Genomic DNA, 13,397 nt, shown 5'->3' with positions numbered 1-13,397 from the left:
ACACATTTTGTACTAGAATATATTTTTATTACATTTTGGGTGTTTTCTAAGTTAACACAAAAAGAGCTACTTTTTTGTGTTACTTTTTAAGAAGTGGCAGGCCAGGCACGGTGGCTCAAGCCTGTAATCCCAGCACTTTGGGAGGCCGAGGCGTGTAGATCACTTGAGGTCAGGAGATCGAGACCATCCTGGCTAACACGGTGAAACCCCGTCTCTACTAAAAATACAAAAAGAAATTAGCCGGGCATGGTGGCGGGTGCCTGTAGTCCCAGCTACTCAGGAGGCTGAGGCAGGAGAATGACGTGAACCTGGGAGGTGGAGCTTGCAGTGAGCCGAGATCGCGCCACTGCACTCCAGCCTGGGCGACAGAGTGAGACATGTCTCAAAAAAAAAAAAAAAAAAGAAGAAGAAGAAGTGGCTGGATAGCATTCCATCCTGTCAGGATATGGAAATAGTTTTAACAGTGATTAGCAGGTAGGTAGGTAGATAGAGATTAAATAGACAGAAACATGGTCGTGGAGTTATCCTCACGCCTGACTTTTCTGTGACAGTCAAAGTCCTGTCACTGGTTGTGATGGGTGTGTCTTTGCCTGAACTAGGTAGTGCTAAACTGACATCTCCAGTGGCTGTACCAGTTTGCCCTTGGTAGTGTCTGAGAGGTTCCATTCCGTCACTTTGTCATCATTTGGATTGCCAGACTTTTTAATATTTGCCAGGTTGGTGTATCTCAAATAGGATCTCATTACTAGCATTAGCAGGTCCCTGACCAGGTCTCTGTTCACATGTTTCCAGACTGAGGTGGCCTTTCTGTAAATTGCCTATTTGTTTCTCTGTAATCAAACACCTTTCCGACGTTTTTTAGTTATTTTTGATAACTCTGTCATTAGTTCTGTGAGTTCTATCAGCAGCTTCACTGCATGCACCAGGCATGTGATACCATATGTAGGTAATGGTCATTTTGTCTTCTCCTCTTGTATTTTTTGTTGTTGTTGTTTCCTCCACTGCAAGACAGAGTTTCGCTCTTGTCGCTGAGGCAGGAGTGCAGTGGTGCGATCTCAGCTCCCTGCAACCTCTGCCTCCCAGGTATAAGCAATTCTCCCTGCCTCAGCCTCCTAAGTAGCTTGGATTACAGGTGCCCGCCACCATGCTCGGCTAATTTTTGTATTTTTAGTAGAAACAAGGTTTCGCCATGTTGGCCAGGTTGGTTTTGAACTCCTGACCTCAGGTGATCCCCCCAGTTTTACTTCCCAAAGTGCTGGGATTACAGGCGTGAGCCACCACACCTGGCCCTCCTCTCGTGTCTTATTCAGAGCCTGTCTGATGGTGGGGGGTGCATGCTTCAAGAACAGGGTTAGTAGCGACAAACGTGCCTCATGAGTGTAATGGAGCTGCTGCTGGCTCCACCATTAAACACCATGCTGGCTTTGGCTGAACTGTATTTTTTTCTTATCATGTTACAGAAATGTTTGTTTGGTTTTTTTGTTTGGTTTGGTTTTTTGTTTTTGAGATGGAGTCTCTGTCACTCAGGCAGCAGTGCAGTGGCACAATCTCGGCTCACTGCAACTTCTGCCTCCTGGGTATAAGCAATTCTCCCTGCCTTAGCCTCCCAAGTAGCTGGGATTACAGGCACCCACCTCCATGCCTGGCTAATTTTTGTATTTTTAGTAGAGATAGGGTTTCATCATGTTGGCCAGGCTGGTCTCAACTACTGATGTCAAGTGATCTGCCTGCCTTGGCCTCCCAAACTGCTGGGATTACAGGTGTGAGCCACTGCACATGGCCACCACCTGTCTTTACTTCTCTCCCATTGCCTACGGTTCTGGAAGTCTGACTGGAAAGGGGTCTGTTCTTTACACCCCACCTCCTCTTCCCTCTCTTAGGTGCTGGCTCCTTTGGTTGTGTTGGGGTAGGGAGGAAAGAGAAGGGAAAGGGTAGCTCATGCCTATAATCCCAGCACTTTGAGAGGCCAAGGCAGGCAGATCACTTGAGGTCAGGAGTTCGAGACCAGCCTGGCCAACATGGCAAAATCCCATCTCTACTAAAAATGCAAAAAATTGAGCCGGGCATGGTGGTGCATGCCTATAATCCCAGCTACGGGACGCCGAGGCAGGAGAATCACTTGAACACGGGAGGAAGAGGTTGCAGTGAGTGGAGATTGTGCCACTGCACTCCAGCTGGGTGACAGAGTAAGACTCTGTCTCAAAAAAAAAAAAAAAGAAAAGTTTCCCAGAGTCCATCTAGTAGGGCCACACGGTGATAGCGTCTGTCTCTTGGCTCCTGTCTGGTCACCGGCCATGCCCTTCTCTGACCTCAGCCGCTGGCCCCCAGCACATGTGACTGTGACTTTGTGTGGCAGCTGCTGAGTCCTGAGGTGTTTTTAATGGCTGTGTTTGATTCCCAGGTTCTTCACCTACCAGCGAGGGGAGAGAGCTGTGGTTCTGCATCGTTGGGGGAGTGGAAGGGAGCTCCCCAGTGCCACCGTGGCAGCCACCTTCCTGGAGCAGGGCTTGGAATGCCCCGTGGCCGCATCTCTGACAGACGCGGCTGAAATGTGTTTTCACAGGTGCTGTTTTCTGTTTTCCGTGTTCATAACACAGGAGGGGAGAGGGTAGCTACTGACAAGTAGAACACGGCTACTTTTTTAAGGCAGTTTCTTGTTTTTTTAGACGGAATTAGTCTTTGGCTTCCCTCCCAGTCCCAGCCCCCCTTCCGGCTGCGAGTGTCCCCGGGTCAACACCAATAGAGATTGCTTTGTGTATTTTGTAGGGTTCTCTGTTTTGAAGAGAGAATTATGTTACAAATGTTTTTGTTGTCAATAAATAAAACACTTCCTTGTCCTTGCAAGATCCAGTATAAGTGAATTGCAGGGACTCAGCTGAGCTTCCAGAGTCTGCAGACGGGTGGGGGAGGCCATTTGCCAGTGGGGCTGGGGCTCAAGCTCTGGAGCCAGCGGTTCTGATTCACCTGATAGTGAAACGCTGCACCCCAGGTTTGGGGTTCCCTACAGCCCGCTCCCAGTGTCGGGAGCTGATGCCAGCAACTTAACAGAAAGTTGAAGCCACTTCACCCTCCTGTACCCCGACACCCCGGGCTCCCTGCCCCACACAGGCCTGAGGCCACCTCACCCTCCTGTACCCCGAAACCCAGGGCTCCCTGCCCCACACAGGCCTGAGGCTACCTCACCCTCCTGCACCCCGAAACCCAGGGCTCCCTGCTGCACACAGGCCTCTCTGCGCCTTTCCCAGGGTCCCACGCTCCCTCGTGGGGCTGAGGCAGGAGGCTCCCCTCCCCTGTTCTGCCCCACCTCTCAGCCTCCGCGGGTACCCACAGCTGTGCCTCCAGGTCTCCCCCACAGTGCCCACACCATCCTTGGAGCCTTTCCCGGCCCCGTGTCCCCTCTCATCACCCTCCCTGACCTTGGTCACCCTCCCGGGCCTTCCTTCCTCAAGGGTGCCGTCTACACTGGCTTCTCCACTCTCAGCCAGCGACTCCTTGCCCTGCTGCTGTCCCATCTTGCTGCTGACCTGCTCAGGCCATCGGATCCAGCAGGCATTTCTTTGTACCGATTGGACCAGACTTTGCTACTCTGAAACTTCCTCCTCCCCAAGACACTTGAATTTCCAGGCTTGAATTTCCTTGTATTTCCAGGCTTCCAGCTCCGGAATTTCCTGGCTTCTCTTTTGGGAAGGCTGCCCATTGGTTGTACTCTCCCCACTGCCTGCCTCCCACCACCCCCAAAACACTTTAGAGCATTTCAGATGTAATCCAGCGGCGAAGGGCTGGGAAAGGGACCCATCCAGGCCATGGGTCATTCTTGAGGGCTGGGTGTACTGCCTGGCCTAGGAGGTCCCTGGCCCATGCCCCCACCTTCCAGGGCCTCACCTTCTGACAGAATCGGCTTAGAGAGCAGAAACCAAGTTCTGGGGGAGCAGGCTCCACTGCCTGTCTTTGTGGAGGAGGAGGCTGGGTGATGCCACCAGGGGACCAGGCTATCAAGAGGCCTCCCCTGGAGGTGCCTGCCCTCCCCCCGTGCTCCCTTCAGCCCGCGTTGCTGGAGTGGTGGCTCCGGAAGAGTGGCTTTCTCAGAGGTCACGAGGAACTTGGCGATGTTCCCCGCATCTGCACCTCCAGACCTCATGACCACGGTCTGGCTTCATCTGGCATGAGACGTCCCTTAGTCCCTCCCAATTCAGGAAGGCCCAGACCCCACACCACACTCCGCCCAGCCTGCTGCTGAGCCCTGCGTCAGTCACCAGCACTGTCACCTGCCCAGCTATCTCTTTTCAGCCTTCTCTAACATGCCCATATAGCCAGAACAGTCTTTTTAAAAGTTTGTTTGCTTGCTTGCTTGTTTGTGTTTGATGGAGTCTGGCTCTGTTGCCCAGGCTGGAGTGCAGTGCTGCAATCTCGGCTCACTGCAATTTCCACCTCCTGGGTTCAAGTGATTCTCCTGTCTCTGCCTCCCGAGTAGCTGGAACTACAGGTGCACACCACTGTGCCCAACTGATTTTTTAAAAAATATTTTTAGTAGAGATGGGGGTTTCACCATGTTGCCCAGGCTGGTCTCGAACTCCTGGACTCAAGCGATCCTCCCACCTCGGCCTCCCTGAGTGCTGGGATTATCAGCATGAGTCACCACGCCTGGCCCCCAGAATGGTCTTTCTAAAGATGGGCGCCATCATCTCTAAATGGCGCTGTGGTTACCTTCCTGGACCTCCTCTGCCTCATTTCTTGTGGCCTGGCTCCCTGTCCCCAGCCTAGCCTCCTGTCCCACAGCATAGGCATGCCCCCTGTAGTGTGCAGTGGTGGGAGCTGACTGGTCACTGCCCGCTCCCTGTCCAGCCTCCTTTCTAGGCTTTTCTTTGGAAGAGGGATTTTGGAAGGGCTTCAGCACAGAAGTGCCGTGAAGAGATGGGTGTTTCAGGAAGTCACTCGTCTAACTTAAGAATATTAAAAATGAAAGAATGCACTGCACGCAGCACTTCTGCTGGTAGGACTCTGCCTTCAAAGACATGCACACTTGTGGACTAAAAGCATGTTCATTCATTGCACCATTGCTGATGAGGTGGTAAAATTGGAGGCCGCTGTGAGGCCTTCAGAGGGACTGGTGAAAGAAACTCCAGCACAGCTGCCTGCGGAGGACTCTGTGGCTTTTAAAAAGTAAGAGGTCACAGTCGCAGCCATGCTTTGGCCAAAGAGACGTGCTCCTTGCCCTCACACCATCCCCTGGCTCTCTGTGCCCTGGCGGGAGTGCTCACAGCACATCTGCTACCCAGATGGGTCCTGTGATGAGCACTGGGAGTCCCAGCATGTCACGTTACCCAGATAACTCTCTGGGCAGGTACCCAAAACCCACCTGGCATCCAACAGAGTCTAGGCTGGGTTCACGACGTGATCCATGAGCCAGACTGCATGATCCTTTTAGACCACCTATTCCAAAAGATTAACAAAGTAAGGTCTATCCGAGGACTACCCATTACACCTTTTTCAATTTTTTTTTTGAGACAGAGTCTTACTCTGTCGCCCAGGCTGGAGTGCAGTGGTGCGATCTTGGCTCACTACAACCTCCACCTCCCAGGTTCAAGTGATTCTCCTGCCTCAGCCTCCCGACTAGCTGGGACTACAGGTGTAAGCCACCATGCCCAGCTAATTTTTATATTTTTAGTAGAGACGAAGTTTCGCCACATTGGCCAGGTTGGTCTCAAACTCCTGCCCTCAGGTGATCCACCTGCCTCAGCCTCCCAAATTGCTGGGATTACAGGTGTGAGCCACCGCACCCGGGCCCCATTACATCTTTTTCAAATTTAACACACATATATGTAAGGAGGGTATTCAGTGAGTGCTTGAGGAAGGTACAGACCCCCTAGCCCTGTGCTGAGCTGAGCTTTTGGCAGCCCCAGCACCCAGCAAGATGAAGCTGCATGGTGTTCCAAACATTTCTTCCAGTCAGTGCTTCTCTCATGATAAGTGCTTTACCTGGGACTTTACCTGTTACTTTAACTGTTACCTTTGTTAAATAAAGTTAGTATGTTGCATTTAAAAAATAACAAGAGGCCGTAATCCAGCACTTTGGGAGGCTGAGGCAGGAGGATCACCAGGTCAGGAGTTCGAGACCAGCCTGGCCAACATGGCGAAAACCCGTCTCCGCTAAAAATACAAAAAATTAGCCAGGCGTGATGGCTGGCGCCTGTAATCCCAGCTACTCGGGAGGCCCAGGCGGGAGAATCACTTGAAACCGGGAAATGGAGGCTGCAGTGAGCTGAGATCACGCCACTGCACTCCAGCCTGGGCAACAGAGACAGACTCTGTCTCAACAACAACAACAAAAATATGATGCAGGAGGATCCCTTGAGGCCAGGAGTTTGAGACCAGCCTGGGCAACATAAAGAGACCCTGTGTCTACAGAAAATATTTTAGAAAATTAGCCAGGCATGGTGGTGTGTGCCTGTGGTCCCACTACTCAGGGGGTTGAGCACTCGGGAGGATCACTTGAGCCCAAGAGTTGGAGGCTACGTGAGCTGTGATTGCACCACTTCACTCCAGCCTGGGTGACAGAGCAATACCCGGTCTCAAAAAAAAAAAAAAACAACATGGAGACCTGTGTGTGCACAGCACCGGAGGACACAGGCTCAAACGCGCTGTCACTATGGCAAGCACAGCACGGGGAGGGGAAGGAGGTCTCCTGTTTTCTCCTGGGTGCTTCTATACAATTTGAGACGCATCCATGTATTATTAGTGCACTTTAGAAATGAGAAGGAATGCGGCTTGCCTGCTGCATGGACTGTGGGGTTGGAGCTGGGGAGCGCAGGAGTGCGGTGGGGTCCTTCTGCTATGGCTCACCGGGGTCTCGTGCTGGAGGCACGTGCAGGGAGCACCAAGGAGGAAGGCAAGCTGGGTGCCCCTAACCCATCGCACGGGAGGTCAGTGGCATGGTGGTGTACCCTGAGTCTGCCAAGGAGACATGTGGTCCCTGAAGCACATGGAAACCAAATTCCACACTGGAGGTCCATAGACCAGCTGCGGAAGAGGCCCCCACGCAGGCGAGCGGGCAGGACGTGGCACTAAAGTGGCCGCCAGGTGAAACTGACCTTGTCTAGCGCATCACAGTTCTCAATCTTTCACCTGAAGTGGATTTGGGGGTTGAGTGCCCCCTTTATAAGCTCAGATGCACAGCATGGAGTTGACAACACCCCTCAGTCATGCACGGCACCACACCCGTCTGCGACACCCTCATTATTCTAGTCCTGTACACTCTCCTATGGACAGCTGTGCCCACGTGCTTTATGTACATCTTTGTATTTGAGTGTTCTTGCAAAACATGTCTGCCGTGGGTGTCCTGAAGCCAGCCCCCCAGTAGCCTGTGGGATGGTGTGGTGGAGGAGTGACAGCGCCTCTGCAGGGGGCTTCCCTTCACTCTCCCAGCAACACTGGAGACCACTGAAGTGTCTGCACTTTGCAAAGACGGAGGAGGCTGGCTCAGAGGGGTCCAGAGACTTCCCAGAGCCCCACTGCTTGTTATATCCCGGCATCGGGGGCTGCCTTTCTGGCCTCACTTGAGGCACGGTGGGCTGGGTCCGCCCTGGGGGCCTGCCTTGTCGCGCCCCACCTTTCCCTACAATGGAATCTCCAGGGTCATTTCAGAGGGAAGGTCATGAGACCCTGGGCAGAAGGATTTGCCCTGGGGGACAGGCAGAGCTGAGGGAGACCCCGGTTGCAGCCTGGAGCCGCACGCAGGCTTTTCCCCGAACCTGGGTCTTTCTTTTGAAGAGAGGATTTGGGCTCAGGCCAGGCTGACGTTTGCTGAGCAGATCTGGCAATAGGTGGCGACATAACCCACTCCTTGCTTTCTGGGCGAGCCTGGTGGCCCCGAGGGAACTTGGTCACCCACCTCAGCCCCCTGCCCATGGCCTGAGCCTGGGTGCCAAGGCAGCTGCTGAGAAGGGCACTTGGCCTCTCTCTGCCACCCGAATGCTAGACACAGTCCCCAGGAAAGGGCATTGGGGCTGACACAGAGACCACCCTTGCCCTCCAAGAGGAGGAAAGGTGGCGGGCACGGCCACGGGCAGTCCTCCAGGCACAGCGGCAGGAGCCTGGAAATGATGGCAGCCAGCCCCTCTTGTCTGCAGAGGGGAGCCCTAGGGGACCCTGAGCCCCCGGGGAAAAGAAGGGGCTAGAGGCCCTTTCTTTTATGGGCTCAAGAACTGGGCTGGTGCGGGGAAAAGGCAGAGCTGCTTTTCTGGCACGTGCTCTCTCCTGGCAGGTGAAGAAGCTTCCCTTGAGCACTCTGACTGTTCTGGCCAACTCAGCTGTGATAAGGGCGCAGAGGGACTTCACCCACGGTGACTGCTAAGCCAGTGTGTGTGTGTGTGTGTGTGTGTGTGTGTGTGTGTGTGTGTGTGTGTGTCCATCCAGGAGGCAAACACTCTAGAAAGAGACAGAAATGTCAGCAAATAACAATATGTAATATAAATATTGTAATGAAAAGTGTTTCATCTTATATATGTGATATTCTTTCACTCCCAACCATTCAAACTAAAAGTGCAGCTGGGGCTGGGCACAGTGGCTCATGCCTGTAATCCCAGCACTTTGGGAGGCCAAGACGGGAGGATTGCTTGAGCCCGGGAGTTTGAGACCAGCCTGGGCCACAGAGTGAGACCTCATCTCTCTATATTTTTTAAATAACAAAAAATATTTTTCTTTTTTGTTTTGAAACAAGGTCTCATTCTATGGCCCTGGCTGGAGTGCAGTGGTGCGATGTCAGCTCACTGCAGCCTCCACCTCCTGGGTTCAAGCGATTCTCCCACCTCAGCCTCAGGCATGCGTCACCACACCCAGCTAATCTGTGTGTGTGTGTGTGTGTGTGTGTGTGTGTGTGTGTGTGTTTGGTAGAGATGGGGTTTCACCACGTTGGCCAGGCTGGTCTTGAACTTGTGACCTCAAGTGATCCACCTGCCTCGGGCTCCCAAAATGCGGGGATTACAGGTGTAAGCCACCGCGCCCAGCCAGAAAATATTGTTAAAAATAAAAATGAAGGCCACGAGGTCAAGAGTTCAAGACCAGACTGGCCAACATGGTAAAACCCTGTTTCTACTAAAATTACAAAAATTAGCTGGGTGTAGTGGCGAGTGCCTGTAATCCCACCTACTCAGGAAGCTGAGGCAGGAGAATCGCTTGAATCCAGGAGGCGGAGGTTGCAGTGAGCCAAGATCGCACTACTGCTCTCTAGCCTGGGTGACAGAGCAAAACTCCATCCTGGGGGGCGGTGGGGAAGGAATTAATAAAAATGTAAATGTGCTGGGGAGGGGCAGTGGAGGGGGCTTGAGTCAGATCTCCATTGTCCCCTGTCCTGCCCCTCTTCCCGCTCGCTCCTGCTGAGCTTATCCTACTGGCTCAGGTCAAAGCAGAAAGGCCCTCCAGGTAAAATCATTCAGACCCAGACAATCGCCACCCAAAAAAGGAAAGAGCTTGGGGGTGCTGGGGGTTTGGTAGCTGCTTTTGGAGAAAGACAGGAGAAGCCCCAGGAGGCCAGTCTCTGGAAAACAAGTACTGTGGAAAAGGTAGTTTTTGGAAAAGGGGCCATATGGCATCCCAGAAAGAGCCCCGAACTTACTCCTGCCAGGTGACAGCCCCAGCATCACTGCGGTGACGCCCGTGAGGCCTGTGCCAAGGGAGCTTCTGTCACTCTGTGCTGGGCGCACTGTGGGTGCTCGAGGAGTGCCAGTGGAGTGTGAGGTCGCCGATGCTGACCTTCATGTGGGCTCTCACACTGAAGTAGGCGATGAGATGGAGAAGTCTCAGGGGTGGCTGGAGTCGCCGTCTGTTCCTGAACAGGCTCACCAAACTTGGGTGGGTTAGTTTTTTCCAAAACGCTTCCTACACAGGTCGAGAAACCGCCACACACAGAGTGTGGACCTCAGTACCCTCCACACAAGGTACAGGAGAGTCACTTATCTGCCGGGCATGGTGGTTCACACCTGTAATCCCAGACCTTTGGGAGGCCAAGGCAGGAGGATCACTTGAGCCCAGGAGTTTGAGACCAGCCTGAGCAATATAGGAAGACCCTGTCTCTATTAAAAAAAAAAAAAAAATTAATTAGCCGGGGGTTGTGGCGTGTGCCTGTGGTCTGGGTACTCGGGAGACTGAGACAGGAGGATCACTTGAGCCAGGGTGGTTGAGGTTGCCGTGAGCTATGATCATGCCACTGTACTCCAGCCTGGGTGACAGACCGAGACCCTGGCTCACACACACACACACAAAATGTCATTTATTGCCACCTGTTACCCAGCCCCTGAGCCAGACACTGTCCTGCTGCCTCTCCTCCCCGCAGCCCCATCCGACTGGTCTCTGAGGCCTTGGGCTTTGTGGCTTTGGATACCCACTCCTCCTCTCCATCTCTCTGCCCTGCCCGGATGGGATGCTAACACTTCTCACCTAGATCGATTACTGCCACACTGTCCCCACGGCCTCCCCTCTCCACCTGCCAGCTCTGCCTCGCCCTGGCTGGAAGTCCTTCAGTCGCCCCAGAAGCCTTTGAGACCAAGTTCAAACTCTCTATTTAGCACAGAAGCCCATCCTGCTACCCGCCACAACAGCTGCTCTCTGCCTTCCAGCCGCACTGAACCACTGCGGGTCCTGAATGTCCACAACAGCCACCCCCACCCCATGCCTTCCCGCGTGCAGCTCGCTCTGCCTGGACTGCATCCCTGCGCTTTTCTAAAACAGCAGAGGCCCCATGGCTCACCAACCTCAGGGCGCAGGACCCAGGAGTCCAGGCACCATTGACCCAGCAGCCGTGGAAAAGGGGCCCCTCAGCGCAGGAGTGAACCCTTTCCCCACCCAAATAAAACTACAGGAACTCTCCTCTTTGCCTGGTATTAAAATATTCCTTTCTCATGTTTTCAAAGAAACATTTTCATTTCCTTATACAAAAACCACGCATAGAAGGTAGTTAAAAATACATGCATAGGCCCGGCACGGTGGCTCATTCCTGTAATCCCAGCACTCTGGGAGGCCGAGGGATGGAAGATCACCTGAGGTCAGGAGTTCGAGACCAGCCTGATCAATATGATGACACCCCATCTCTACTAAAAATACAAAAATTAGCCAGCATGGTGGCATGCACCTGTAATCCCAGCTAGTCGGGAGGCTGAGACAGTAGAATCGCTTGAACCCAGGAGGCGGAGGTTGCAGTGAGCCAAGATCACACCACTGCACTCCAGCCTAGGCAACAAGAGCGAAACTCTGACACACACACACACACACACACACACACACACACACACCTGGACAGAAAAAAACAGCTGAAGCTTCACTTCCTCCTCCAGGTAGCCTTCCCTGACCACCACCCAGGTAGGTGGTAGCCCCTGGAGTGTGCTGGGTTACTCTCCTGCCACAGGACCCCAGGCAGACCTGCACACTGCAGTTCTGAGGACAGTCACCAACACAGGGAAGTGCCAGGGGACACATGGAGTGAACAAAGTTGTGCTCTGTGGCTTTTCTACACCTGGGGCAATGGGGCTCCCTCCGTTCATGCTGTTTGTGACACTCAGATTCGATGACATCCTCAGGTGAACCTGCACATTGCCAGACACACAGTGCGGGTGTCGGGAGAGCCCCAGGGCTTCCGAAAGCAACCTGTTGGCTAGAAATGCAGGGAGGTTTTGAAACATAGCTATGAATAATTGTCAGAAAAACCACAGTTTTTGCTGAAAACTGAAAAACCACAGTTGAGGCCAGGCACGATGGCTCACACCTGTAATCCCAGTACTTTGGGAGGCCAAGGCGGGCGGATCACTTGAGGTCAGGAGTTCAAGACCAGCCTGGCCAACATGGTGAAACCCTGTCTCTACTAAAAATACAAAAATTAGCCAGGCTTGGTGGTGCACACCTGTAGTCCCAGCTACTTGGGAGGCTGAGGCAAGAGAATTGCTTGAACCTGGGAGGCGGAGGTTGCAGTGAGCCAAGATTGCACCATTGCACTCCAGCCTGGGTGACAGAACCAGACCCTGTCTTAAAAAAAAGAAAAATCACAGTTGACTGGAAGAATTGAAACCCTAAGCCATGTCACCTACGTCTTCTACATCCCCTAACCAATTTGGGTCCCCAACCCAGGTTGGTTTTTTTTGTTTTGGAGACAGGATCTCGCTCTGTCGCCCAGGCTGGAGTTCAGTGACAGGATCTCTGCTAACTGCAACCTCTGCCTCCTGGGTTCAAGCTATTCTCATGCCTCAGCCTCCTGAGTAGCTGGGATTACAGGTGCCCGCCACCACGCCCGGCCAATTTTTATATTTTAAGTAAAGATGCAGTTTCACCAAGTTGCCCAGGCTGACCTCAGGTGATCCACCTGCCTCGGCCTCCCAAACTGCTGGGATTACAGGCATGAGCCACCGCACCCAGCCCCCAACCCAGTTTAGAGGAGGAGTCATCACAGGGGGCACCCCTGGCCCTCATGGACACTGTGCACCTCTGCCTGGGCCAGGTACCTCCATCCCCTCTTCACACACACACGTGGCCCTGCCTCCTGGCAGCCGCTCCTCAAAGGGCACTGGAAGGTCCACTTGCCCCACCCCACTTGGCATTTGGGCTATAAAGCAGGCGCCTAGATGGGCGACTCCAGTGTGGACACAGCCGATAGCTCACAGCCATCAATAGCACAGTGTTCCATGGAGGTGCACAAGGAGCCTCACTCCGGCTTCATGTAATAGACGTGAAAGTCACCGAGGTGCGTTTCCAACCTCAGAATTACTCAGCAGCCCTTTCCTGCGTCACTGGCTCCTTTTTGATTCTGCAAGGAGGCCCTTCCCAGCTTCCCCCTTGACGCCCAGATCCCTCTTCCCTTCCAGGCACCCCCACACCTCTCTCCAGGCCCAGAGAAAATAAAAGCCACCAGGCAGGAAATAGGCCCTCCCACGGGCCAAAGACCCCTTCCCTCACATCTCCTCCTACTCCTGAATCCTCACCCACCCTCACTGCCTCCTCTGGGTCCTTGGGGGCAGACATGTCTCTTCCTCTGTGCCAGTGACACTGGCCCCACGGGCTCCATGACCATCCTCTACCTCCAAGCACAGCCCCGTGCCTCCTTCCAAATGTGACAGTGCTCCAAGCCTGCCTTCTCCTCTCACCCAGCCCCAGATCCATTCCTTTTACCCACTTACTTATGTCTTGAAAATATAATCCATTCACACAATTCAAAACTGAGGTTCGACAAGTGCCCTGCCACCCATCCTTGTGTCTCACCCACTCTAGGCCCTTCTCACTGTTAGCATTTTCTTAGTCATGCCTCGAGGAAAGTGAGTGACTTCTTTTTTTTTTTTTTTTGAGACGGAGTTTCATTCTTGTTGCCCAGGCTGGAGTGCAATGGCATGATCTCAGCTCGCCGCAACCTCCACCTCCCGGGT

General features: G+C 53.3%; 1 protein-coding gene across 4 annotated transcripts in view; it reads left to right on the top strand.

Annotated features, from left to right (window-relative positions):
* The window catches only part of FKBP6 (FK506 binding protein 6), a 32,948-nt gene extending 30,104 nt beyond the window's left edge, over positions 1 to 2,844 (top strand). For all 4 annotated transcript variants that reach the window (XM_025380593.1, XM_025380590.1, XM_025380594.1 and 1 more), the window contains one exon: positions 2,402 to 2,844. The gene's annotated coding sequence lies outside the window, so the exon portion shown is untranslated. The remainder of the gene's footprint in view (positions 1 to 2,401) is intronic.
* Positions 2,845 to 13,397: the final 10,553 nt, after the last annotated feature.

The sequence above is a fragment of the Theropithecus gelada genome, chromosome 3 (assembly GCF_003255815.1).
Source record: "Theropithecus gelada isolate Dixy chromosome 3, Tgel_1.0, whole genome shotgun sequence".
NCBI lineage: Eukaryota > Metazoa > Chordata > Mammalia > Primates > Cercopithecidae > Theropithecus > Theropithecus gelada.
The sequence above is the reverse complement of the archived record's forward strand: the minus strand, read 5'-3'. Positions and strand labels throughout refer to the sequence as shown.